This window comes from Ischnura elegans, chromosome 1 (genome assembly GCF_921293095.1).
Source record: "Ischnura elegans chromosome 1, ioIscEleg1.1, whole genome shotgun sequence".
NCBI lineage: Eukaryota > Metazoa > Arthropoda > Insecta > Odonata > Coenagrionidae > Ischnura > Ischnura elegans.
In genome coordinates this window covers 108524266-108549813 of record NC_060246.1, presented here as the reverse complement: position 1 = coordinate 108549813, position 25548 = coordinate 108524266, and positions in this window count along the sequence as shown.

Sequence of the window (25548 nt, the reverse complement as noted above, 5' to 3'; positions counted from 1 at the left end):
TTGTCTACCCAAACATGCCCAAGGATCCTTTCAAAAGGCTCAATGGAGGGAAGGGTGTTCCTCAGGGTTATTGCTGGCGATTAGCAGACCTGTTGGCCCTCCCATACTCCACGGGGAACATTGGGGAAGGCGACTGCCGGATTTAAAGCCCTTTTGAAGATTCCGAAGACCTGTCTGGTTCGAGTGTTGAAGGGGCTCAGTGGAGTGCAGCATGGCCTTGTAAATATTTTAACTGCTTCCCCAAACCCTTGGGAGTGCATTGCGAATGTTATGCCGCACGCGAACGGCAGTGGAGTGGGATAGGATCCTTAGAAAGGGAAAACCCGTTATGGAAGGGAAAACCTCCTCGTCAATGTGTATGGCAACTCAAGCTGGCTGCATGTGCTGAACTTGAGGCCGTGTAAACTCGACATCAATTTTATCATGGGAAATGGATAACATTAGAGAGTAAATTATTTTAATAATCTTGATAAATACTCCTCTTTCGTCGTGTTTTATATTTAAAGGTAATAATATTTCCTATGGAAATGAACACCTCGTACACGAAGGCCACAAGGCGTGAGCAAAGCATATTCGAGTTCCCAGATGTTTGCATTCCATTCTGATAGGTTGACACCAGTGGCGTAGCCACGGGGTGAGGCTAATTATCGGGTTCGCGGGTTGGTTCCTTGGAAGGGGTTGCATTCCTGGGCTGAGGTTCATTCAGCCCTGAAGATGAGTGCCGAGACGGTACTTGAAACGTTGGCCGGTATAATAACATTAACCCGGTGGGAATCCCGAGAAAAGTTTACCCACATTATTCGCCGGGAAAGCATTAGATCATATTTCGAGATATCATACTTGTTAAATTTTCCGTTTTTTCAGAGTTCTGGAGTCGATTGTGGAATGGTTCCGTTTGCAGAAGGGTAATTTATAATAGACGCAAAGAAACTTAAGTTCTTGTTTATGGCCTTCAGTGGCGCCATAAGCAAGGACTCGCCTCGTAGTTAATAAAAGCATCAGAGCTGGTCGCGCCGAAGCATTATAAACTGGGCTCGCAGAAAAAAGTGCTCACTTATACTTTATTTACCGTGATTATAGGCTCGCCAGTGAGGTTTATTTATTCCGAAAGACCTTGATTTGGAGATTTGGATTGGATTTGGAGATAGAATGAAGAGGCTTCCGTTTTTTATGAATTGACTAGGGAAGTAAAAATAAGGAGGGAATATTGGGTAATTTTCCGTGTAAAAATATGTTTTTCTATGATTTTAACGTCATTTTTACTGTCGTCGCTTGGCCCTTTAGGACCATGGACGAAGCAAGAAAACAATTTGGGCTTGCAAGAGGTTTCTACCTAATGGTGAGCCCGATTGTAAAGCTTACGTGTGGCTTGGCGGTGGATGTGATATGTTTCAAGCTTTCCTCTTGATAAGTGGTGAATGTCTACCAAGGGGAAAATATTATGCATGCCTTAGTCGATATGTCCACTTCAACTCTGGTACAACCGCGTCTTGTAACTTTCTTAAGTTGTGTTTATATTATGTACTGATTATTTATCTTTTGGCATCGTTAACCGTCGCTTTCATTTCAAACCCTCCTATATCTATAAAAATTCTACCTGGTAGCGGAAAGCATTTTCACCCGCTGAGGTGCTTATAAATCCCTAATAGGAATCTCCTGCCTTCTTTCCGGATAAAGCTCTCGTTCTCAGTACCCATAATACTGATCTTTAAAAACTCAATTTTGATATTACGGTACCATTTCACCGTAGTCTGCTCACGCCCATCTGTGTATAAAAATCTACATCTACCCTGCAGGTCTCCTCTAGGGTGTTTGGCAGGGGGTGATCAATCATCAGCATGTAGCTTGCAATTGGACTCCCACATGCACACCACACGGTCCAAAATCGCCAAGCATAATAAAAAATTATCCTACCACATGCTGTTAGGAATAATTATAAAATTCAGAAACATGCATTAAGTTATGTATAAGTTATTAGGCTACACTTCAAGTCATCTAATATCTTTGTGATTTCTAACGCTGCCGTCATAATCTCTTATTGATGGTGGAAAATAATTCATCCTGAATCTCTCTGTTCGACGGTCTCTCTTATTTTATTTATATGATCAACATATCATCATGATAACATATCCTACAGTGTTTTATATATTTCTGGAGTAAAGTAAGTTAATTTTAAAGGCACTCACCAAAAGTACGTTTTCACACATGAGATTTAATGATAATAATAATGATTATTATTCCATATTACATAATTTGAACTTTGAAGAAGTTTTTGTAGTAATGTGTACTTAGAGATTTTAGAGGTTTGTACACAATGATATGTTTGTAGGTGGCTGGCGTACCCCTAAGCATAAGTGCTCTGGCCTGTTCGAATGGAAAGATTTCTTGACGATCCTATCAGTTCTACCTGTAAGGATTCGTGGAATTAAATCCCCACTATTACTCTCTCTCCGTCGCCGTTGCTCACTAGTAGATGTTAGTTACTGAATGGCTGATAGAAATGCCAGAAAATAATTTGAAATATATGCTTTCATCCTGGTTTCAGTAAAACCAATCTAAAATACAGCGCTATGACAATAATTTAATTTGAATTCATCGGAATGAGCATTAACGATTTTGCCTTATGAAGAGAGATTTTCATATTTGCATCCGAAGTCGAAAGTTCGGATTTTTCACCTTTTGGATATGTCCATCACTAATAAAAAATAATACAGATATTTTTGTGAGTTAATGGCTGAGACGGTAGTTCCTCCTGACTGCCGAACAAGGATATTGCAATTTCTTATCCATAGTAAATTTTTCGCTCTGCCGTTCTTTTTAAGATCTCTTTGCTCCGAGTTTCGCATGTTGTTGGGTTAGTAATCCCTATGTAAAGGTTTTAGAGGGGAAGGACGATGCATTTAATGGCCGTCCAATGTGAAATTTCTCTTGGTAGTCGCATTCTTGGGAGGTGATATCTTTTTCCTTACTTCCTAAAGCTTACACCAATGGCTGGTGGAGTGATTGGAGACTTAATTCGTGAACTTGTAAAATACAAAGGAAGGCTGTGCGATTCCTGAAAAACTGCTATGGGCCTACAGAACTCAGTGGGCTGAAAACGAGAAAAGCGGGTCAAAAATCAAAATATAGACTTTTTATTTCGCACCGGGATTAGTATATCATCAAGTTAGAATGTCATGGGCATGTGAAACTGATGTTAATATTTAAAAAAATTGTTTAATTTATGTAGCTGGTCGAAAATCAATAAAAATCTACGATATCTTGAGTTTGCGACTTTTACGAAAACGTTCAATGTATGTTTCCCAAGCAATGAAGTACAGTTAATAATTTGGAATTTTGTAGGACATTCGTTGATATTACTATTCCTGTAATTAATTTAAAGTGAACTTTTGTTGAAGTCATTTGTTTTTTTTTACTTCATGATTTGTTGAAAAAATCACCGTTTTTCGTTAATTTTTACCTAAAGCCAGGGGCGCCGACTTACAAAAAATATTGGGGGGGCCCAAACCGGGGAACTTGCCCCAGGAAATTTTATTAGTAGTGAGTTTTAAGTTTTTTAAGCATGTTAGAAGAGACATATGATCAACATTAGAACTCTGATAACCGACATCTGGACAGTCCGGGGAAAATCGACAAGCCTGACACATTTTTTTTCTCTTATCCATAACGAATTTTTGAGGGGGCTCGATCCCCCTCAGGCCCCATGGAATCGGCGCCACTGCCCAAAGCTAGGATGAAAGATACCGCCGCTCCAGAGATATTTACTCCACGATAACCTATATTATTAGACGGAAAAGAAAAATCTTGCTCCTACTTGCAACCCTCCGATTTTTTCATGGTAAAGCAAAATGATGTCGGGCGAATGTCGCGCCCCGTAACGCGCAATACACGGCGTAGGCATTCGGGAGTCACTTGCATAGCAGTGCGTTAGAGAGAATCAATTATCCCTAAATCTTGAGTGCATTACATTCAATTACTTCTTACTTGCGGTGTATGTATGGTACGTACCCTCTTCTAATGGTTTTACCCCTGATTCTTTGTGCGCAAGCTGCGTGCGTACGGCAATGAACGTAAACGGTACGCGCGCTCCCCAAATCCTTTGTCCTTGGCGGCTACCTCTTTATGCACCCGGATTTGTTATTTTAATTTGAACACGTGCAAATGTTTCCATTCTACATATAGTGTCTCCCCAAATAATGCCGTCTATGCGATTGACGGGCCTTTTCCATTCGCTTCTGCTTACAACAGATTCTTATATTTCTTGCTCTGTGGGGATTACCCGTAAAGCAAAAAAAGATACTAGAGGAAAAAAAGGACGTTAAAATTTTAAGTACGGTAGCATCGTAGATTTTTTACTGCGGCAAGTATACGTGGAATGTCAGACAGGAAAACAGAATCTAGATGTCAAGTAAGATAAAAAAACACGTGGAATGCCTGTCGACGTGAACATCTACTTATGATTTCTATGCAGCTTCTTGGTTTGCATTCCCAGGTTGTCCAGCTGCCGTGAAAATCTGGAATTGATCGTGAATTTTTAGTCCCTGAAATTACGCACGAATTATTCCTGGAATTTTTGCTCCAACCTGCACTTCAACAGAATCGATATGTACTCTTCCGCTGTTGACACAAGTAAGATTCGAAAACACGGAATAATGGAATTTCAGTTGACGTCAGCATCTACTTAGGAGATCGGAATAGCTTCTTGGATTTTTGCATTGAATAACTTTAAGTTTTACAAACCATGTGTGCTAACTAACCGTATTCCTTATCCTCGTAAATACGTGATATAGTATAATTTAAAAGTATTGGATTAATTTGGGTATTTCGAACGTCATATCCGTCGCAGTAATCACGTAAGATAAACCTGAAAGTTTGTAAACTTACCCTGTGTAACGTTTTTCGGCCGTCATGTATAAAATATCAAAGCGTATCGTTTGTTTTCCGAGGGGCCCATAGGCCGTATAAACTAAATAGAAATGGTTTTTATGACCCTTGGTTACTCTGAAAATTATGCCATATTTTACGGCCATATACATTAATCAATATCTTTTATCTATAATTAGAGTTGTCTTTCGATAGGGAATATTTTCTAGTATTTTTATCTAAGAGCCATTGATTTCACAATATTTGAACAGCCGTCACGTGAATCATGTTCACCGCAACCATTCAGTTAACAATACAATAAATAAATGTGCACATCTGTTTGCGTTGCGTGTCCAGTGCGTTATTTTTGATAGCAGAAAGTTAAATACTGAATTGAAAACATTGGTTAATTGATATTTGTGACTGAAACTTTAAATATATTTTTTTGCAGATTTTTAAATGTTTTATTTTTAGTTTTTTGATTTTTTTCATTTTCTTATGATTCTTTTTTATGTGTACCTATGTATTAATTTTTTTTAATGGTTGGACTTATTCCAACAAACAAACAATTTGTCCATTTATTCATCTTAAACGTGAAAACATTATTACTATAATAATGAAAGACATATAATGCACTAGGTATTAGAAGAGTTACTATAAGAAGCAGTCTAAATTGGAATAGGGTGGTTTCCTATTTTTTTATTGCCAAAATCGGAAGATTATTGCTCCTGGAGTACGTATTTCACCCTTTAGATCATTAAATGACGATATCTATTTTTGCGCGATTAAATGCGAAGTGAACATTTTCAAGTGCCCTAGAACGCGACGGCTTAGTATGAATGCTGGGAAAAGCCCGTGTGACGTCTGGCTGCTGCTATGTGAGGCCACCTGGGCGCGAGGCTATGAACGCCGATACGATGCAGGCTGCTTGCTGCCGAGCATTACGGTAGCGTGGATTATCATGCTAGCGGGTAGCGCTTGGATTAAATAAGGAATATTAATACCCTATCAAACGAAAGAAACTTTCCGATCATATGCAATTTTAATAGTTGATTATTAAAGGATATTTCCCTGATATCTGTGCTTCATGCATGCATTGGTAATCTCAGACGATTTAAAGCTCTAAGCTATCTAATCGTGTAGCATCTGGGTCCGTGTGACGTTACATTACGTATGTGCGCCAATCTGACCTTTTTCAAATGAGGTTAAATTGACCATCTAAATTGAATGAAATAAATGCTATCAATCCGTACGAGTTGAGTACATATTTTTATATCGAAGGCTATTAATGAGCCAGAAACTATATTATGCGGGTTTTGTAAGGACTATGCCTTCTGTTAGGCAATGTTTTTTTCTTAGGAGGCCATGACGTGAAAGGTGCATTGTATATAACTTTAATCGTCGTGATAAGGGTGCTCATTGATTATTACAGCATTCAATGCCTTCTTTGATGAAGCAAACTACCCTATCGAAGGATCATAATTCTTAGTTTCTGTTAATGCGATGTTATTTGCCTCGAGCCTGAATTTAGAACTATTTACTTGCTGGGAAATGAATTTATATACTCTCGGTATACTATAAAGTGATGCTGATGAACTTCAGGTCAGGAAGATTCAGGAGGAGGTGGGATTTATTTTGGAATACTTCGAATTTAATGCGAATGGTTATTATTAATGCCTATTATGGGCAAAAATGCCGCAGCCGTAGCGGATAGGGTGTCTGACTATCGTGGTACATAATTTGACTCTGGATCTGTGGGAGATTGGAGTAGTACGTGAGCATAATGCGAAAATATCTTTCTTTAACATAAGAGCTTTGGCGTTGCAGTATTTAAGATGGTGTTGGTTGATTTATTATTTAAGTAAGTGCTGACAAATTAGTGTGAGGTTGCTCTTGGTATTCGTTTTTCGTTGGCGTGATATGACATTTGTAGTGCGTGAAAAGTGTATGTGTGTACTGTTAGAAGCATTGATCTGTATCGTCCATGTTTATACCCTCGCGTGAATTAGTTTTAAATGTTTATTAAGTTTATTTACGTGAGTGTCTCCCCGCCTTGACGTCGCACTGCTGTCTGCATATATCTGTGGTGTTGTATTGCCAGTGGATGGCGTGTCATTAACGAGTAATGTGAAAAGCAGCATAGTTGAGGTAGATCCTTGCGGAACGCCTGCTTCCATCGGCCGCAAAGGTAACGAGGCCTAGAATTGGATTCGGCGTATCGGAAATGCCTTAGATGCAGATACGTAATGATAAAATTGATATCGTTAGGAGAGCATTTAATTTGGTGAAGTTTATAAAAAAAGGCCAAATAAAGGCGGAGTTTAAAGAAAGGGACGAGAAAATTCTTTACCTGATAAAAAAAAATGATATAATAAGGCGCCAAATGGATTTCCAATGTTATTTTGCTACAAGATTTTCCCATTTTTCTTGTGCCGAAGTTTTCTGATTTCATGTTTTACAATGTTTGAGTGACGTTTAAATTAAATTTTATCAGTTTGAACTCGCGCTTGTCTCTCACGACGGGCGGTTTGGCTGCGTTTGATGAGTTTGATTGAATATTATGGGAATTTGACAGGATTTTTGAAAACAGTGAATCAAGGAGTGTGATGCCGTTTCTTTTGCAGAATGAGGTTAGGCTGGTGATTAATTCTGCTTGTTGATCAATTGCTGCGGGAGAAGGAATTATAAATTGTGTAATTGAGGAAAGGGATTCGTCTAAAATATTAACTAATTAAACCCAGTCGGTGACGGTGAATTTTGACGGCAATACGGGCTAACTGTATAAGGGAATTGAAAACTTAAGCTATAGGTGATCAGAAGTAAAGGAATATGACTTTAGTGGGATACCAATAAAGAATTTGCCTGCAACTACCATCTTAACTACGCGGCCTTCGTCTGGGGAGGCTCTTGGTTTTACGAGTTGTGATTATGATGGAAAATTTTAAATTATATTTAGTGGTCATGTTCATTAATGAATGTCTATTATTTTTAAATCGAAATGTTAGTCGATCGGATATTCGCTCTTGATTTATTGTCAATGACTCAATGAAAGTTTGCCTGCAACTACTCTTTCCTACTCCTCTCGTGGTCTGGAGAGCGTTCTTGGGTTTCTCACCCATAGTTACTCTGGAAATTTTTTAAGTGGTTAATATTGGTCATATTCATTTGAACCTCATTTATTTTTATTAATGGAGATTTATCTCGATTGGTGATTTGAACTTATTTTGCGTCGGTGATCCGATGAAAATTTGACACCAGTTTTTCTCGACGTATTGTTATTATTATTTAATTTTTCTATATATTTCTAATATTGGAAGATGTAATGATATATATTTCTCCGTTCCCTAATGACGGAAGATTTTCGCGGCGTTGATTAGGTGATCTCTGCATTCTATTCGGGTTTTCACGGCGGCCGTTGTGTTTTGGCGACAGCAGTTTCGCTGACATTGCAGTCAGCGTCTTCTGGTCGAAGGAAGACGCTGACTGCAATATCTTGAATATTAGATTGAATAAGATAATAGACTATACAGAAAGTTAGAAAAGAGAGATTATAGCGGAGGTTATATGGCATTGTTCAAAAGTTATAGGTTTCTTTTATTTACTCGTTGCATTCAATCCTCAGAACTTAGAATGTTAGACGATGTATTATATTGTACGTGGAGGATAGTAGGTACCCGGTTTTCACTGGTCCTTTCTTTGCAGTCCTTCATTTATTCCTGGAGCGCTAGTGTTGTTTGTCTTCCGTGCAATCATTTTCGCTTGGATTCACCCGCTGCGATTCTGATATCGACAGTCGCATCGATCTCCTTATACATAAGAGCCATCTGTCGCCCCTCGGTGTAACTTCTTCGTCGCGTTCCTTGTTCAACGAATAAACAGAATTGAAATGAACTCCTCCTGCATTTTGTTGAGATACTATAGCGCTAGTTTATGTACATTATATTTTACACTGAACCCCGAAATAAAGACCTATTTTCTATTTCGTTGTGACACTGTCTCAGTAGTTTACGTTTATTAATTTTATGCATGGTATATCAACGTTGGTCTTTTTTGGAAAGATATGCTTGTTAAAAATTCCGTTGATATTTTATTTTGTATACAGCATTTAAAAAACTTACTTAAAATTTTGTATTCGGACTAGTATACTATGCACCCCGATCGCAATAAATAGACTTGAAGTCCTGGTAGGCCGTCTGATGCATGTCCAATAGGGCGGATCGCAAAAATCGATTTTTTTTCAAATCCATCTGGCCCAATGAAAAGAAAGTTGTGGGACCGATCAAAAATAAGGCCTGAAAAATTTGAGACCTGTACGTGAACCCCTGACCCTCGCTCAAATGCAATTTAGGGGGAGAGGGTCGAAATTCAAAAAATATAATATTCTTTGTTCATTCCCTATAGATTTTGCCGATATACCGACCTTCTAGGTCAAAAATTTCGTGCATTTTGACGTATCTGCCACCGTTTAGCCACAAAATGCCTAATTTGAGTCCGCGTCCGGGAAGAAAATATTCCAACGCCCACGCAGCGTCGCGGATACCAGAGCCGCAGGCCGATCCCTTCCCCTCCACGCTCGCTTCTCCCCCTCCCACGCCTCTAACACAGCAAAATTCATCCCGCGCATGCTGCTAGGAGGTCGTTTATGTTTGATAATATAAATCGGAAGATGGTAGAAGGTAAAAAGCGATGCGTAGTGAGACGACTTGTCCCTTATTTGGCGCCTCGTCGGCGTTAAACAAATCGATGTTACCAACTTTTAGAGAAGTGATGAAATAATTTTAGACCTGCGCACGCAGGAAAGGAGCCTACGGTCTATGAAGACGCCTCTCGAGTCGATATGAAGGTTTGGGAACTTAGGTTATGCACTTCTATTCCGGTATTGTGCGACAGCTGTGACTAAATGGATGATTAAGGTTGAAGGCCGCCGGCGTACTCTCCCCGCTCCCCTCTCGAACGCCCCAGATGCAGCAAAATTCACACCAAGTGCGTCTTTCTCCGTTAGTCTTACTAATATTTGATGTATCAGCATCGTCCAGTGAGGAACAATCACGAATGAATTACTCAATTATCGGCTTTCCAGTCTGTATTTCTTATGTTAGTGTCATTCCTCGTGTTTTGCTGCTGTCAACAAAGTTTTGGTAAATTCTTTCGCGAATCTCTCGTCCGTGTGTATAATAAAAGGAATATTGAAATTTAAATTTGAACTTTCATCAATAGATTTTTAAATTCCACACCGCTAAGCTCAGATATAGCCGAAGGAACCGGAGTCTCTCTCTAATATATCATCAGCCTTTATGTCGATATTAAAATCCAGCAATTAAAAAAATCTCGGATTGGTCGCCAAACGCATCCTTGCAGAAACGCAAATTGGGTCCCTAGATTACCCTCCCAACGTTTATGTCGCAAATCCAAGTCAACATAATGCAATTAGCAAATAGACCACTGTAAGGGATGAAATACGATTTGATGCTTTCCCGGCGAATGATGTGGGTACACTCTTTTCGGGGTTCAACACTATTTATCCCTTGGTATTAGCCCAGAGTCGGAGCTTGAAATGTTGGCCATTATGGAAAAATTAACCCGGTGGGAATCCCGAGAAGAGTTTACCAACACTGCAAGGGATGTTGGAATTATGCGTATAGCAAATGGATGATGCCTCCTTTTTGGGCGGTATTCGCTTGGTACCTTCATAATGAAATCCTTCTTAATTTTGTGTATCTACTTTTCACTTGGAAAGAAATCGATAATCGCAGACTTTATGACTTTTGCTAATCCTCCGACGGGGAGGCAAACCTCTAAAAGTGGGACCCTTTTTCTTCAACTAACACCACACATTCCCTTCTAAACTTTTATTGATAAGTCCTCTTGCCTTTTTTCATCAGACAAGAGTATAGTCTTTCATTCCAATAAAGGCCCTTTAATGACACCTCTCTTTTTTTATTCACAGTAATTAACATCTTTTTCTGTCTACGTAAGTAATTCTGGTACACTAGCTTTGATATATCTTACGAAGTTATGACTTTTGCGTCAGCTAAAGTTGCGGGAACGATCATTGCTGTTGCTTGCTTCTTGCATATACCTCTATCACAGTTGGCAGACGCATTTTCCCCGAAGAAATTCCAATTTGAGGTTATAGTCCATAATGTTTATTTCATGAGGAAAGTAGAGATACAAATCGGCTAAATTCTCGCCAGTCTAATTTTCTTCGGATGAATTGATGAAGAAAATTTTTGATACTATTTTCCGGTACAAGAATTGACGATGATGACTCAACGCTCTCCCACGATTCCCTTTTTTCCTCATTTGTCGAGTTTCTTTAGGGTTCAATCCAGCAGCCATCATCTTTCTTTTCGTCAGATTGTCTCTCAAAATACTTCTCATTGGGGGAACCTTATGCTCCTCCATGCACTTACACGCAAAATTATCGCATAATTTAAAATGTTACTTTAAAATTGTTTGAGCCTTGTACTTCATTAAAACCCTACTTTTGGGCTATTACGATTTTCCGTAAGTTTTAGTACTTCCTGTGGTACCGCTAAATCCATTAAGTCACATCCATAATGGAAGAGAAGCGCGTCACCATAGTTCGCACACCTTCATAGCCACTCGAGAGGCGTCTTCATAGACCGTAGGCTCCTTTCCTGCGTGCGCAGGTCTAAAATTATTTCATCACTTCTCTAAAAGTTGGTAACATCGATTTGTTTAACGCCGACGAGGCGCCAAATAAGGGCCAAGTCGTCTCACTACGCATCGCTTTTTACCTTCTACCATCTTCCGATTTATATTATCAAAGATAAACGACCTCCTAGCAGCATGCGCGGGATGAATTTTGCTGTGTTAGAGGCGTGGGAGGGGGAGAAGCGAGCGTGGAGGGGAAGGGATCGGCCTGCGGCTCTGGTATCCGCGACGCTGCGTGGGCGTTGGAATATTTTCTTCCCGGACGCGGACTCAAATTAGGCATTTTGTGGCTAAACGGTGGCAGATACGTCAAAATGCACGAAATTTTTGACCTAGAAGGTCGGTATATTGGCAAAATCTATAGGGAATGACCAAAGAATATTATATTTTTTGAATTTTGACCCTCCCCCCCTAAATTGCATTTGAGCGAGGGTCAGGGGTTCACGTACAGGTCTCAAAATTTTCAGGCCTTATTTTTGATCGGTCCCACAACTTTTTTTCATTGGGCCAGATGGATTTGAAAAAAAATCGATTTTTGCGATCCGCCCTCATGTCCAATTGCGAATTTGCAAGTTTAAGCGATACATGATGTGTGAGGGGTTCGTTTTGCCTCTAAAACGTGACCATTCATGCGTTCATGTTCCTTGGAGAGAGAGCTCTTGAAAGAAATTCTGACAGATTCAATTTGAGGTTTGGAGTTATTATTATAGTATTCTACCGATTAAGGTAGGTTTTCATGGAGTATCTCCTTTTCCTTCCAGCACTGCCTTCTTTAATTCACTGTAAGGCCTACTGTCCTTCAATCTATCTAAAAATCCAATTCTTTTCCTTCCCCTTCTTCGTTTACCTAACATTCTACCCTCTAACACCATTTTCAACATCCCCTCCCCGCTAAGCACTAACTCCATCCATACCTTCTGTCTCCTGCGTATCTCATCTAAAAGCTGCCTTTCCTCGCCAACCATATCCAGCACTTCGTCGTTCCTTTTCCTCTCCGTCCATTTCACCCTCTCCATTCTTCTCCATACCCACATCTCGAATGCCTCCAATCTTCTCTCGTCTTCTTTCCTCAGTGTCCACGTTTCCGCACCGTAGAGAGCTACGCTCCAAATCAAACTCTTCACTAACCTTTTCTTCAAACTCTTACACAACGATCCTCTCAGAAGCTCCTTCCTGTTCATGAACGCCTCCTTCGCTAATGCTATTCTCTTCCTGATATCCTTACTACTGTATCCGTTTTCCTCTAAGGTACTGCCTAAATAGTTGAATTGTTCAACCTGCTCAAGTTTTTCACCACCCACCTTTATCTTGAGTCTAACATTCCTCGCTCGTGATGCTTTACAAAACCGCATAACCTTAGTTTTCTTGTGATTAATCCTCATCCCATACTCCTCGCAACGTTCGTATAACGCATCCACTAGAGCCTGAAGACCCCTTGCTGACTGGCTGATCAACGCCTGGTCATCCGCGAATCTCACTGAGTTGAACATCATTCCTCCCACTTTTATCCCAGCTTCTTACTCATCCCACGCTTCCCTTACCATCTCCTCAGCGTAGACGTTAAAGAGCAGCGGCGATAGAGGACAGCCTTGCCTCACACCTCGGCCAATGCTTGCCCACCCAGATTTTCCGTCCGCTACCCTCACTTGCGCCGTCTGGGCCATATAAAGATTATGAATCAGTCGTCTATCCCTCCAATCTACATCTATTCTCTTCAGAATAACCATCAACTTTACCCAGTTCACCCTATCAAACGCTTTCTCAAAATCCACGAAACACGCATATACGTCCTGGTCATATCCTAGGTTCCTCTCGACGAGGGACCTCATTATTGCTATTGCATCACGAGTTGACTTCCCTTTTCTGAAACCAAATTGATCTTCTCCCAAATACTCGTTTGCCCTCGACTCCATTCGTCTGTTCAATATTCTCAGCACCACTTTCGCCGCATGCGATATTAAGCTGATAGTCCTATAATCTCCGCATTCCACAGCTTTCTTCTTTTTCGGAAGCGGAATTAAAACCGTCTTTACGAAATCTTCCGGCCAACATCCCTCCTCATAGATCCTGCGCACTAGTTCGAAAAACCTTTTCTTACTATCCTTCCCTAGATTCTTCAGAAGCTCACACGGGATATTGTCCACGCCTACTGCTTTCCTAGCCTTCATATCACGAAGTGCTCTCTCTATTTCCGAATCTAATATCTCCGGCCCAAGGTTATCATCCTCCACTGCACTTTCCTCCTCTAGAGTCAATCTCTCTGGTCTGTTCATTCCGTCATACAGGTCCGCCACGTATTCCTTCCATCTACTCTGTACCTCCTCTCGTTCGGTTAGCATCCTCCCATCTTTAACCTTAATTTTAGACATCGCTTGTCCTCTTTTCCCTCTCAGTTTTATTTAATGATTTTTTTAGTGAACAAGTGCTGTGCTCCGAACTGTGTTAACACTGCCAACTGGAGAAACTTCTGTCCAGATAATAGAGTTATTGATTTTTCCATGTTTGGCATTCAAATTTCAGGAAATGCCGGAAACTCGGAGGCAAGTCTATATAAGCTTTTATATTGTCAACTCATAATTTCCGTTTTTTCATTGGTTAAAATGCACAGCGATTTGAAATGACATACATCGTGTCTGCCGTAAATGCACCTGAAATTTTTGAATTATGGGCGCCGAAAATTTTTCGTACCTTGCGGTGTACAATAACAATACAGAGAGAAAAGATTATTCATAAGCGAATATTAAGGAATATATCGTGGAATATTTGGAAACAAGATTTCAACTGAATGAAATCAAGCATGCCAAAAATATTCTGATGCGTTTTATGCGAAGAATATTTTTCCCGAAATACTTGAAAAAGTGGAGTCAATGCTCGAGGACTGATGAGCATTTCAAAGAGACGTACAAAAGCTGGTTACAGAAGGAATTGAAATTTCCTCCAGAAGTATATCAATATCTCCCTCTCACATCTAGTGAGTGAAAATGATTACCGTGCATTCACAGTCGAATATATGCTGTGTAAAAATAGTCTTTCATTAATCTCAATCGTCATATTTTAAAAGTGGAGTTTTCATTCAGGATTTCATTTCAGACAAGACGAAATAGCATGTAAATATAATGTTTAAAAATCAATAAGTAAAAAATATTGGACCAGCTTCCTTAATTTTGAAAAATTTCCGAACAGATGCTTTATATGCATGAAATTTAATTATTAATGTGATTTGCAATTTTCATGACAGGTATCTAAGACTTCTCCGTCGACTTTCAGCGATACTAAAATCCCTATCATACGGCAATGAGATAACTAATGAAGCCTTCAGCCAGTATTGCATGGAAATAGCTGAGTTGTATATCGAGCTTTATCGTTGTTATTACATGCTGCCCTTGGTACATAAAGTGCTGATACATGGAACAGCATTGCCAAAGAATCCTTTCTTACAATTGAAGTTCTAACGGAGGAAGCGTCGGAGGCCAGGAAATTAAACATGAGGAAATTCCGAGAGCAGCGTACAAGAAAATTCTCAAGAATATTAAGTGATGAAGAAATCTTTCGAAGACTCTTTTTAATATATGAATCATACATTTTAATTAAATCAGGGGTTACAAAAAACGAGGTCAGGTGAGATGAAAAGTTGCTAAATTTATGAGATTCGCAGATTGACATCGGACCACGATTCTTTTAAAATTGTTTATTTTTTGTGATATATAAGAGCGATTTTATTGAAATTCAAACATTTTTCTCAGCAAAGTCATTTCATTTAATCTAATGTGACTTATCAAATACATGGTAGCCAGAAATGAATAAGTGTGAGTATTTTTTCCAATTTTGGTAATTCACCGACTATGATGATGGTCGCGGGTTCGAATCTCGTCAATTTCAAGTCGTAAGTTCTATCATGACTTTTAACAACAATTAATATTTATATTTTACCTTCAAATTATAGTCTTTTAAGCTCTCCGTGAACACCAAGTTATTGCCAATCGCAATGACTTCTATATCGAGATTTTCTAAAAATTGTTAAAATAATAACAGCTCAAAAAATACTATAAAGAAGAGCTATCGTAAAAATAATGCCAAAATCAGATTCGGGCGATCAAAATCAGTAAGACACATCCACTTTTGTCGCTAATTTAGGTAAAATTACGACGTAATTAATTTTGGCCAGCTTTTTTCGATGTTGGATCACTTAGCGCCGCTCGTTCAAGTCTCCTCGAAACAAGCCGCTACAAGTACTTTTTGATATTATGATATCCGCCGATTATCGAAAAAAATACATTGATCATACATTTCGTAGCGGAAAAGGGGCAATATTAACTATCAGCATTATGCAAGCGAAATGTAGGTGCTCCCATGCGTGCGAAATGGCAACACTATAGGCAATCCGGTGCCATTGAATCTCCTCCTTGGGCAAATTTCTGGCTTCCTGCCTGGGTCGAACTCCCCCGATCCGAAGCGACTTATTGTTAGCCCGAACCAAATTTCTTAAATATGCTGCTCGGCTTGAAGGTGGTGGCATAGTTCCACATCGACTCCTTGTAGACTTGCGTTTTCTTCTTTTTGTGTGGCTACAATGGACCTCAACATCCTCCTCTATCCCTGAGCTTACAATCGGAGGGGTTGGTCTTCTTAGCTCCTCACCCCTCTCATCCAAGTCCCTGAGTGAACATGGAGAATATATTACACATACATCATATGTAATATATTAATCTTACAGCATTTGAGGGGGTTCTGCGATTGTATTCATCCGCCTGAGACGTCTTCCCCTCCACAATCGCCTGTCACCAAGGAAGATGGGGAAGGAAAAGGATTGCGCGCTCACTCAGTCATTGCCTGGGCTGTATGCCCGGAATTTATGCTGCTGCTTCGGTGCATATTGTACCTCTATTTCAGCATTGATGAGTGTGTCCATTAGGCCGGCTCTTATTTTTCAGAATTGCGAAAAGTTATGTTTTCCTGGTCTCAAAATGATCCAAATGATGTTCATATTCACGTGTTAAAATTTGGTTACTTTAAAATAACGGCAACCCGTGCCCCAAGGGCCCTAAGTACCAAGGACCCTCAATTGAGTTTTTTGGGGCTGAAAAAGCACCATTTCTATGTAAAACGTAAAAGTAAAGTCCATTTAGGACCGATTTTCTGTTTGTTTTAACCTATCTCTAAGCGTGTAGGAGATATCGTCCGTCGTAATGCAATCCCCCCCTAGGGCGCCACCCCGCACCGCGGCGCCGATGAGGTATGTCCCGCACCACTTACTAGAGACTTCCCCTCAACCCCCTCCCCTCCCTCGGCAAAGACTTTGCTCCTGATGTCAAGATCTAGCCTCTGAAGAAATGTTCTTACCTTAGAAAGAATTTAATTGCCATAACAATACTTCCAATCCAAGAGATCGATTTATTTTCACTCTGTCCATGAAATTCGGTACATTAACAAAAATAAAATAGATTTTCATTCTATTTATAATTTTTCACTGACATCCTATACTTGGCAATGAAAGTGCCTTTCCGCACGTAAGGGTTGTATTGCGATGAAAAGTCACACTTAGTAATAAATTTTGAAAGCTCTCTTCCTTCAACGTGACTGCCTAAAAATCTTGAATTAGTTTCACTCCTCTCGCTGCACAATCATTTCCCACTTGATGACCCCGAATAATTTGCAAATCGTTCTTGTATGTTCATCCCATTCTCGCATGTTCACATCAAAGAATGCAATGCATATTTATAATACATTAAATAGCTCTCTCGAAGTAGTAGTGAAAAAATTTGGTATAGATACCTTAGTCATGTCTTCACGTTTATAGAATGCCTCTTCGGTAGATCATATTTTCCTACACAGGTCCACATACGGCGTATCACGTTTTTTTTCACACCAAGAAATGGATCCGTCAAAGAATGACAGGCCTATCAACTCCTCACTCATGTACCACAAGTGGTTTGAAAACCTTTTTTGTGCTGCTTTCGCTATGTCTAGGTTAACACTTTCGCAATTAACAAGTCTTTGTAGGAACTGCGGGTCACTGACGGGAGCTAATGCAACAAAAGGAGAGGAGAACCACATCTTTTCATTTCTTCTTGAATACATTGAAATCTATTCAACCAGTAACTGCATTTCGTTCTCCTCTTTATTTGCGTAAGAACTTTATTTCTTCAGCCCAAGCATATTTATCCGAGAGATTAACTGCACTTTCCTCCTCGCGCGTCAAAAATTCGATGGTACCGCTCCTTGCAATGTCAAGCAAATCATCAAGTTTTGTTACGAAAGATTCTCTTCTCTTCATATCCACTGTAGTTCGCGCTCTCTTTATGCCGTTGCACGTTCATCCATTCATTGCGTCATTTTTCTAACTTTTCAATCGCCTTATTTTCCGTAACAACAGGAATTCTAGTTTTATACTATGGATGAGACGCATTTCTCACGGTTTTTCTCGCACTAAGTCTTGCAAAGTTCGAACCCATTAGGTGATAGAGAAAACACATAGTACTTATCTTACTGCCGGTAAATTTGAGCCGAGTATTTCTTCACTTTCTTTTCCAACCAGTTCAATGCCTGGATTTAGTCTTGATTACATGCCCTTCCTTGTTGGCCTATTCTTAAAATGAACGTCACCTTCATGATAAAGAATTTATTTCACCACTTTTCTCCTTACATCCTAAAAAACTTAGCACTTCCTATCCTTTGCACACTATACACAAGAACTATGGCTATCTATCCACAGTGATCTACATCCGTGAACTGACTGCCTCGTTTCTTCTTCCTTGAATATTTCTATCTACTGTTGGAGCCCTGGAAGCCCTGCTCATTCCCTTCATTCCTTTATTATTCATAGACACATTTCTATCACAAGCTCATAATATTTTGTACATAAAATGTACTTTGGAATAAAGCCTGCTGGAATGGTTCGCAGCCGTTTGGCGGCAAAAAATCAAGGTTTAAGGGGTCGGTACCCAGTACATAGGACGGCGTTGAAGGGTAAAATTGACATTATATGCTTAACAACATTAATCATGACACAAGAGGAACAGCCTATTCAGTACTGTACCACTAGCATGTAAATCTTGTCATCAGGAGCAAAGTCTTTGCCGAGGGAGGGGAGGGGGTTGAGGGGAAGTCTCTAGTAAGTGGTGCGGGACATACCTCATCGGTGCCGCGGTGCGGGGTGGCGCCCTAGGGGGGTATTGCATTACGACGGACGATATCTCCTAAACGCTTAGAGATAGGTTAAAACAAACAGAAAATCGGTCCTAAGAGGACTTTACTTTTACGTTTTACATAGACATGGTGCTTTTTCAGCCCCAAAAAACTCAATTGAGGGTCCTTGGTACTTAGGGCCCTTGGGGCACGGGTTGCCGTTATTTTAAAGTAACCAAATTTTAACACGTGAATATGAACATCATTTGGATCATTTTGAGACCAGGAAAACATAACTTTTCGTAATTCTGAGAAATAAGGGCCGGCCTAGTGTCCATGACACTAGAAAGGCATTAGAAAATAATGGGAATAACTTAACAAGCGTGCTGGAGACCAGTATACACATTTCCAGGATTAGCGAAGGAGAAATCAAAGGAAAGGCTTGCTAGTGAGCGCGTTAATTATGCTAAATTAAGAAGAATAAAGAATGAAAATGAAGAAACTTCGTGCTTTCAAGTGAAATATTTATTCACACATGTACACGACTATGGTTTCAACGTAAGACGCCATCATCAGGTGATCTCAACAGAGGTCCATCACATCAATTTTAAGGAGAATAAAATTAAAATGCATGATAACAATACCCTAAAATATGAATTCAAACTAATGCTAGAAACTTAATAAGCATTCGGCTTTGCGTAACGCCACATACGTTCCATAGAAGAACAATATTTCTTTCTTAATAATAAAATACTTGCTAATTCTGGAACATTAGAAAAATGTATTATTTGGTAGGATTTTAAAAACTGTGTTGTATTTTTTAATCCTCCTGGGTTGTTCTCTTGGGTATCCATTTATTATTATTGTTTTAGGTGTAAGGAATAGGATTGGGAATTAATTTCTCCTTATCTGTGTGCGGGGAATGGATTGCCATTGTTACAACTAACGGATCTGCAACTAGTTCCGTATACGGTAATGAATATAGGTAGCTTCCTTTTATCAAAATTGTAAGTTATAAGGTTGATAACTAAGGCAATGCCGCTAGCACTCAAGAGTTGGGCAACGTGATTTAGCGGCCAGAAAAAGGTACTTATTAGAGAAAAAATAACGTTCAAGGAATACCTCGAAATGTTGCGTGTTTTAACTCCCTTAATGGTGGGGGGTGCCTCGTCCCCCTCTCAACCTACTCCCTCCCCTCCAAAAGTCCTCCCAAACTGTGTTATAGTCTTGAGTTTGAATACAAATGTAAGTTTGACCAATGGAAAGTGTCCCGTGAATTAATGTTGTCAATGTGAGCGAGTTACACTTTGCAGTTTTGCTTCCTTCAATGATTTATCAGTCACCGTAACTGTCAAAGTTTCTAATCAAGGTCGTTTTACTGATTGCGCCATTTTGCGCTGTTGCAAGGATTATTATGTAGTGAATTGGTATTTGCCATTAGGCACTGTCATGTTTTGGGTAAGCGAAAACCGAGTATCTTACCGTTGCATGATATATCTGATAAATCATATAATTATCAATTTGTGCTTAGTTAAAAGTAATGTTCCGTGTTACCTCGCTACGCTCCTGCTTCCTTATCTCGGAAATAAGATTTTATTGATTAGAATTTACCTTTGTAATTGATGGATGCATTGGTTTTTGTGTGCCTAATGTTTTTACGCCGGTGCACTTTAACTTTTTGGGCGATATAAAAATAGTTAATCGGTGTCAGGGAATTCCATGGAATTCTATGTTCATGCATGTATTTTTAAGTTTTCTGGCGCACAAATTTTGATGCACGTACGTATTGATACAGGTAATGGGGTGAACTGGGAATGATACGACACCTGTGCTTGAAGTACGGGCGGTTTTATCACCGGCGGCAGGTGGCAGCAAGTGGCACGTACAAACGGGGGACACAGAACTTTCGCGATTAATGATTCAATGTAGAATTCAAGATGGTTTGAAGGAATACTATTATAACGAAGTCTTAAAGCTTTTTGCCGCCTGCTATTCTCCGACTCTAACATCCGTGGAGCATGGATTTTTAAAACGCTCCTCAGGTTATTAGAACCCTGCATATTATCACATTCTACATACACACGCTTAACTGGAGGCAATATCTAGAACGCATGGTATTTGCTGCATAACACTATTTAATGTAGACATATATAATACTAAAGAGGAGTATGTACTTTATAGGTCAAACCGACCATAGTCATTGCGGTTCTCAGGTAATGTCAATAGAGTGATAAGTACCCCGATTTTTTTATTTACGTACTTCCTAAGCGCTCATGAACTTCGCGGGGAGCGTAATGAGTCGAATTATCTTGGTTTTATCTCTAGCTGTTTAAGTTGTGGTGGTAATGGAACATTTCTATCGTCAGCACATCGTACGTATGCACCCGTAGCAGCTATACGTAATATTTAAGGCGTTGATCAAGATAATTTTATTTGTTTGTCGAGCTCTATGTTGCAAAGTTAAATCCCTTAGAGGAACGTATTTTCATAGTACCTGGGTAATTTCTTATCATATATTTGAGGTATGTTCCTTATTTGCCCGTATGAAGTACTTTGACTATATTCGATAGTATTTACTGACATTCTGGTATCATCTACAATAATTATATCTTTTGTGTTAGTTCTCACTCCAGGTTGACGCATTTTTAAAATGTAGTTCAACAGTGGGGTTTTTCATATCTTCATCCACTTTGGTGGTGGCTCGTACGGTACTTACCTCTTAGATGTTGGTATAGATTTTCTAGTGATGAGGAAATGGCTTAAACTTAAATGCTTATTTGTTTACTTATAACTCATTTTCCCATCCATCGACCGAATTATGTCATGATATTGCTCTCTCGGCCCTGTGTCAACAATTCCATTCTTAACGCCTTAACTGTAGTTCATCCCTTTCTGATCTTTGACGACGAGTGATGACTTTTCTTTTAGGATTGATTTGTTACGCTCATTCGCATTCACCGATTGAATGGAAAGCCTCTTTGGGTTGGATTCTATTTGTAGTCTGCGTCTCGCAGAGTAAGAGGCGCGAGGTTCGTTCGTGAAAACGAGGTGACCACGGATGCTGCGAGAAGGCGAAGGATTCTACTTAAATTTTGCTCGTCAATCTTGTGCAACTAGTCAATATTTTTTGTCTAATGCACACACAGGCATGCTGAGAGTGTAAAAAAAGAGCAGTCGTGACTGAAAATGGTTACTTTACTCATTTTAAGTTTTTTTATTTTCTTTGCAGCCAAGTTGACGGAAGGACGCATTTCACGCAAGCGGGGCAGGATTTACAGATGTGGAGTTCCTCAGCAAGGGCGAGTGTCAATCATTTTTTTATCACACTTGATGTGTGCATTTGTGTTCGAAAGGGATTTCAATGCGCGGGTAATCAGGGTCTCCTAAAAATATCGCTGCGGAATTACTATGCATCTTAGGTTACGCATTTATGGTTGTTATAACTGGGTACCGCTTTTTTTTCCTATGGTCACCAAATTTTAGGTTTATTTTGTATTAAAAAAATACTATACGTGTAGAAAAGCGCTTTGACGACAGTTGAAATATGAACGATTGCATGATGCAAGTTTGACCATTTTGTATTTTTTGTTCATGTATTCGCGCAAGTTGGGTGGTTAAGTGGTGCAATTTTTGCGTTCATTCATTAAGAGAGTTACTCGTGCATGACCCGTGTAAATAGGCCATCAACCTTTAGTATCGTGTAGTATCATCAACGTTTAAAAATGTCTCCGTGATTTGGATGTTTTTGTGACCGATTACATTAGAAATATTTATTAAGCCATATAGGAAGTGGGTTTCAAAAAATAAGGAGAAATACACTTTCAAATTTCTCGCGAGTTTTAAAGATTCCGTTGATCAAATAAAAAAATTATTTTGGCGTGCGTGGTCCTAAAGTAATATAAAAGTTTCTGTTGTATTCAAATTTTACTTAGTCTGCGGCAGTCGCTAAGGTTTGACGTGTTTTTATGAGCTCGGTGATTTTCGGCTCACGCTTCATTGCTTGTCCCTGAATTTTTGGCCGAATAAAATACTGCGAAGCCTGGCCGTTCGACGACTCGTCTTTCATATGAGTAATTTAAGTCAAGTATAAATCTTCTAAAGTAAATTTATTCTAAGTTCATATTCTTCGTAATTTTTAAGGTAGTCTTTCTACCCGTTATAACAGTATTACAGGCACATGCACCTCGTTGCCAAGGTTTTTTTTAATAGTTGAAATCGAATTAAAGATGATAGGTTAATATGTTGTGTCGCAGTACCTACTGTGAAGCTGAGCGCTTAAAAAATCGAACAAAAGTGTCGCTAATATTTTTTCGTTTTCCACACGGCGATAAACAATTCCGCAAAACATCTCGAGTGTATGGAGCTTGAGCAAAAAAAGACACTACACACGGTATCAAAGGCTGCTTATTGGAATCGAGAAGGTAAAATTAGGGGGGTTAAAAAAAACCTCAAAAAATAGTGTTCGTAAAAAATCCATTGTATTAAGTCCAAATTATTTCATGATGTTGAAGTTGTTTCGGGTTTCCCACCGGGTGGGTTTCTCCTGCCGACGACTCGGCCATCGAAACGTCGCGCAGTGGGCTAGAATCGAAAAAAGCTGGCCAAAACCCCTAAAACGATTTTTTTGAGCAAGGAAGGTAAAACTTCGCATACATATTCACAAATAAATTATGCATAACTTTCCAGAACATTTCTTTCCTATGTTTTCACGTTAACAATATATGTGAGGTCAAAGTTGAACAAATTTAGCGAAAAACGACCGCCCTCGATTTTTTTCCGGAAATTGCCAAATTATCCTCGTGCAGTTGTGTCATGAATGGTTTTATCGACAAAACTGTTTTACCATCTTAATTGACACTTAATCACTCCATGGAAATCTACCTTAATCGGTATATTACTTTAATAATAGTAAGAATAATATTAATATTGAATACCCCTATCTGGATCCGCCACTTTGTAGATGCAGTTTCTTCATTGAATTTGGTGTACTATCTCTTAAAAGTTGACTACTCCATAAGTGTTTCAAGTCCCATCGGTCGATGTGTGAAATAGGGTGGTTTCCTATTATTTTTTTATTGCCTTAATCGAAAGATTATTACTCCTGGAGTACGTATTTCACGCTTTTAGATATTTAAATGACAATATCTATTTTTCGCGATTAAATGAAAAGTGAAAATTTTCAAGCGCGCGAAAACGCGACGCTCAAGTATGAATGCCGGGAAATATCTCCGTACGTCGTATTTCTGGTCCCCCCTCCCGCCCGGTGAGGTGACCTTGAGGCGAGGCTTAGCGCTGTTACGTCGCAGGCTGCCAGCGGGTAGCTGAGTACCCTGAAAGGTAGCGCTTGGCTTAAAAAAGGTTTATTAATACCTTATCAAACGAAGAAAACTTTCCGACCTTAGCCAGTTTTAGTAGGTGATTATTAAGACATGTTTCCCTGAGCTCTGTGCCTCATTCATGCATTGGTAACTTCAGACGATGTATAACTCCTATCCTCTCGTGTAGAAACTAGGTCCCTGTGACGTCACGTGGAGTGGAATCGCATGGGCGCCAATCTGGCCTTTTTCAAATGAGGATAAAATTTGTCCCTTGCCATTCGTCTAAACCGGTATTTCAAATACCAAATAATTTGTGTATTATGAATACACTAATGGTGGGTAACGAATCGCAATCAATGCCTTTCGTTTTCTTTGATGAAGGAAACTACCCTATTGGACTTAATAAAAAAATATTCTGCACACTTTTCGCCGTCTAATGAAAAATTGACATCGGACCGCGGTGAAACAACATTTTGGGAGGGGCCCCTAAAGCGGAGAAGATCCCGCCATAACTAAAAAGGAATAATCTCACTTGCTTTTACTTCATCTTCTTTCCACATCCCTAGGCGAGGGGATTCTCGGTGCATTTTCGACCCCCCTCCCCTCTTTTCAACCGCGCGAAGGAGTCGAGTTGGGGTGTCTCACCCGAACTCTTCCGACGCTACCCGACTTGTCCCGATTGAGGCTAGTGGGGAGGAGCTGAGATTTCTCCTCCCCTCCCCCACTCCGCTAACTCTGACAGCTGAAGACTCGCTGCAGATACTTTTTTCGTGTGGCTATCGCGGGGCTTCCTCCCTCCTCCTCCAGTATTTACTCCCCAGCGTCAGAGTTCAAAATCGGATGAGTTTCTCTTCCCTCCACACCCTTGCCTCAGTGACGTCCAACAGAGGTGTGTCGCTCGTGAACGATTCCTCATAATGAGCGGAGTAATCATGAGTATTTGGTTGAATGGACCGTCATAAATGAACGAATCATTCATAATGTACGAAACCGGTCGCTTTGGACGAAGTCGTTCGCATTAAACGATGAATCCAATTCTTGTTGCCATTTGTTACGTCGCTGAGGAATCGAGAGATTCGAATCCGCTTAAAATAACTCGTACTAAATATAGGATATGTAATCTTCGGATTCAGATTGTCGTAAAGCAGAAGTTAATCCTTCTGTCTCATTTTAAAATAGGCGTTTGGTGTTGGTAACGTAGCTTGGATGTTTTCAATTGCCCTAAAAAATCGAGTGTTATTTTCAACCGTATAACACTTATTTCGATGCGTATTCGACATTCGAAGAAATGAAATACTAGGGCAGTTTATTTCAATCTCCGGAGGGGTCATAAGCAGAAGACGAAGTGATTGATTAAAAATCTATATAAAAACTATTTCATCGATAAATATTGAGCATACTTGTGGTGTCCTTTCGACATGATGCCCTCGGCAATTGAGCACTTGGTCGTGTCTGTGGACAAGCCTAACTATATCTTCTTCATAGGATATTGCCGGTAAGTTTGAAAACGCTTCCCTCCTAGCCACATCTTCATTTCAGCGCAAAGATGGAAGTCACATGGAAT